We start from the raw sequence: 4,195 nt of genomic DNA on the forward strand, positions 1-4,195 counted from the left end.
CACCCACATTTTCGAGTATTTTTTATGACCAAACGAGGTTGGCCGGACATTTAACAGGTTAAGCAAAAGGACTGAAGGTTTCATTATTGTAATCTTGTCCTTCAAGCTGATTATAAAAACCTTTGAACTATAAGTGTACTTGACCCGTGAAAAAGAATCTGATCCGAGTGTGAGGAGGCTTATTGACGGCATAATTAAGTAACTTAAAGTGTGTTAGCTCTCTCTAACTACTTAACTTTTTAAATAAGATGGTCATTACACAAATTCAACATTGTTAGACTACCACTACAACATAAGGCATTTATAGCTATGAAATCTTAGCTATGAATTTAAAAGTCATGACTAGTACCTAATAATAGCCACAAAAATTTGAATTCCGTAGCTATCTATAAATTCATAAAATTTCTTAGCCACGAAAATCATATTGACAAAGCTAATTCCTCATTTTTGCTATAATTGCTAAGAATCGTGGCAATAATTACCTAAATAGCTACAACTTTTTGGCTACAGTGAAATTTCATAGCTAATTATTAAGTTTTGCCACTAGTTGAAACTTGCTGTAGCAATAGTTCACCTTTTAGCCACGATAAATTATTTGAAACAACATGTCGTAGTTAAATGAGTATTTTTGCTTCAAGTTATAAAAAATTGTGGCAATAGTTAAATGATATAGCCACAAAGTTTTAGCTTTTATAAAATTTCGTAACTAATATTAATTTTTTTGCCACTAGTTGAAACTTATTGCAGTAATAGTAACGTTTTAGCCACAAAAAAATATTCGAAACAAAATATTGTAGCTAAATAAGTATTTTTTGCTTCAGGTTATATGAAATTATGGCAATAGTTAAATGATATAGCCACAACCTTTTTGTCATAACAAAACATCGTAGCCAATTATTAATTTTTCCCACGAGTTAAAAGTTACTATAGCAATAGTTTACCTTTTAGCCATAATAAATTATTTGGAACAACATGTTGTAGCTAAATACGTATTTTTGCTTCAAGTTATTAGAAATTATGGCAATAGTTAAATGATATAGCCACAAACTTTTTGTTATAACAAAACTTTGTAGCTAATTGTTATTTTTTGCCATGAGTTAAAACTCATTATAGCAATAGTAATCTTTTAGTCACAAAGAAATATTCAAATTAACATATTATATCTAAATAAATACTTTTGCTTCAAGTACTAAAAAGTCGTGGCAATACTTGACGTAATAGCTATAATCGTCAGTTTTAGGTTCTGATTCCATGTCTACAATATTATCATCAGCTGAGTTAACATCAGTACTGATAAAATCAAGATTATAATTAAAAATTAGCTTTATCTAATTAATGTGTGAATAACTAAAATATAGAATTTAAACAGCTATAATCTTGTATCAATTGCATCGTATAACATATTATATTTATTTAATCTAAACAATAAAAGGTGTTATGATATATATAATAACTTATTGATTATCGTAAACCAAATTATATACTAAATTCAAAAACTAAAAATTTAATATGATTCACATACATTACGTTGTCTTGTCCCTTTTGTGACTATATTTGGACATTTTAGAATACCTAAATAATTAAGAATTATATTTTAAAATTTCAATGAAATATATGATTGATATAGAAGTGCATAACAATACTAACTAAGTATATCATAATTCATATTAAAATCCAACTTAATAAATGCGTAGTAAACTAGTATTATATTTGTAACAATTTGGTTATTCATACTATTAAATTTTATGTTCAATAAATTAACAATATTGTTGACATACGTACGATTGTAAATCAAAACAAACTATTATATAATAATTTATATTTAATAAAGTATTACTTGCAAGATGCGATTTGATGAATAATTATGTAATTTTATTAATTAATTTTGAATATCTAATTATATCACATTTAAATATCTATGTGCTTGTATGATTATATCTAACTACATTGATCACTAATTATATTAAATTTAAATAATATGAATTATTGATTTTATGATCTTATGGCAATATTAAATAACTAATGCGCACCCGAAGGATAGCGATTGCAGTTTCGCTTGTCATAATAAAACTTAATAATTATTACAAATATAATTAATATTTTGATGTAATTACAATAGGAGCATATGAGTTATGACAAACCCGTTTGGCATTCACTTTTTTCCGGAGTAATAATTTTTTACTTTTTTTAAAATCAATGTTTGGCCATAAAAAATGCAAATTCAACTTGAAGTTGTATTCCTTATTTGGAAAACAGCTTATAGCATGTTTTCCAAACCACTTTTCACTTTTGAAGTTGTACTTAAGTACATTCAAGCATGAACATTATTTTAAATATTCTTTGCAAAAAGTATGACCAAACACAACTTCATTTGAAATCTACGGCCAAACACTTAGTATGATTCATATATAGTGTAGGGGTCTCTTCTCTTTTGTGACTATATTTAGACATTTTATAATACCTAAATTATTAAGAATTATATTTTAAAATTTTAATAATATATATGATTTATGTACTAACTAGTATATCATAACTCGTATTAAACGAGGAATTAATTTTTAAATACAATTTAAAGAAATATCTAATAATATTTATTAAATTTGAATATTTAACTATGTTAGATTTAAATAACTATGTTCTTGTATTTATTTATTGATTACTATTATACCCAATTTAAATAAATAAAAGTTATCAATTAATGGCTTAATGCTATTTTAATAACTTGATACTCCTAGACCTAGTTATCAAGAATCTAAGCACGGTCCCTGTTCCCTTTGTCTAATCTAAAACCTACTAGTCCTCATCTTTTCCCTCTAGCCGCCACGCCTGTCCACAGTTTCTTCTTCTCTTTTTCAATTTCACCAAAACAAATCTTTATTACTCCATATCAAAAGTTCATAAGGGGTTCTTTGGTTTTTATGCAATGCAGTTGGATAAATAGCTAATTGATTCTTTATATTACACAATGGAGGGGCAAAAGTGATGTCCTCTTTTATTATATCTACATCAACAAGCGCTTTTAATGCCATTAATCTCTTTTGAAATGTGATTCCGGAGATGGTATTGACTTTTCTATTTCATATTCGCAGTTTATTCAGTTGAATGAACTCTCTTGCTATTTATTAGGCATTTTGTTGTTCATGTTAATATTTGTATGTTTCACCGTTATTAATCTATAAATCTTTCATGAAACAATAATGTAGAAATATGTTTGTTTCTTAATTGAGATTTTGTTAGAAGAAATTTTTAGTGTAAAGATTCAAATCTATTATGAAATATTTGGAGTTTTGCTATCCCTTTTAAGATTACTGTGAAGATTTTTCATGAGAAGTTAATCGATGTATTTCTCGTAATATATGATGCAATATACTTATATACTCATTCGTTTATGTTTATGATGTTAATTTACTTTATCAAAATTAACAGGCAAATTATGAAATTATTAGAGCCGCAACAACAATGACAAATTAGAGGACGGATATTGATCAAACTGAGATGCGGTTGGAGGCTGCGTGGGAGAAGAGAAGTGAAAAGATCGTGCTGAGTTTGAGTCTCAAGCAAGATGACAATAACAACAACATACCCAGTGTAATCCCACAAGTCTCAAGCAAGATATTACCATTGTAATTGTGTCATAGACAAATGATGTATTATGAATGTTTGAAATTTTAGCTATGTAACTCTGTGTAACTTGAAACCTATTATGGAATACAAAATTAACAATGCTTGTGGCGTAATCTTCAATATGTAGCGATGAAAATTTTGAGTCGTAGCTATACGTACAATTGCCAAAAACAGGGCTACGCATTTTTACTTTTCGTAGCAAATGTAGAAAAAAAATTAGCTATAATTTTATATATTTCATGACAAAAAGAATGGATTCTTTAGATACATATGAATATATTTGTGGCAAATACTTGAACTCATAGCTATAGATTTTTGAACTCATAGCTAAATACATTATTATTGCCACGAGATTAAACTATAAAAATAGCCACCAAATTTGTATTTTCATAGCAAATAGCTTAAACTTTTTGCCACAAAAGAGCACACTGTAGCTACAATATAAAGATTGCTACAAGTTTTATTTGTCGTGGCAAAACAATAAAATTATTTGCTATAAATATATTTTTCGTGGCAAGAGCATTTTACTGTCATAGCTAAAACACAAAATAATTTGTAGCAATAAGTATTA

The 4,195-nt window shown here is 27.2% G+C and overlaps 1 long non-coding RNA gene across 1 annotated transcript; it reads left to right on the forward strand.

Annotated features, from left to right (window-relative positions):
* Nucleotides 1-2,841: 2,841 nt before the first annotated feature.
* Nucleotides 2,842-3,772, forward strand: LOC132615703 (uncharacterized). Its single transcript, XR_009572802.1, has 2 exons — nucleotides 2,842-3,060; nucleotides 3,427-3,772. It is a non-coding gene; the product is annotated as an uncharacterized LOC132615703 (long non-coding RNA).
* The last annotated feature ends 423 nt before the right edge of the window (nucleotides 3,773-4,195 follow it).

This window comes from Lycium barbarum, chromosome 10 (assembly GCF_019175385.1).
Source record: "Lycium barbarum isolate Lr01 chromosome 10, ASM1917538v2, whole genome shotgun sequence".
In the NCBI taxonomy this organism is placed as follows: Eukaryota; Viridiplantae; Streptophyta; class Magnoliopsida; order Solanales; family Solanaceae; genus Lycium; species Lycium barbarum.